Raw genomic sequence first — 303 nt, 5'->3', positions numbered from 1 at the left:
TTTTTTATTAGATTAAACTTTTAAAAAAAATGGTACTTTAACATACAATAAAAATATTAGTTCATAATATTATGGTATGATTACTTTAATAAAGACATCTTGATATGAAGATAATATTATAGACCGTTAGATATTTTTTAGATCGTTTTGTACAATCTCAATCCTTAATCGAAATGAATCAGAAAACATTCCAAAAATTTATATATTCCCTCTAACATTGTCATAAAAAATAACCTAATTCTCAAAAATATTTTCAACAAAATAACAAAACAAAGCAGAATATAAATACAATATTTTTACATG

This window comes from Arachis ipaensis, chromosome B02, assembly GCF_000816755.2.
Source record: "Arachis ipaensis cultivar K30076 chromosome B02, Araip1.1, whole genome shotgun sequence".
Taxonomy (NCBI): Eukaryota; Viridiplantae; Streptophyta; class Magnoliopsida; order Fabales; family Fabaceae; genus Arachis; species Arachis ipaensis.
Note: the sequence above shows the minus strand (reverse complement) of the source record.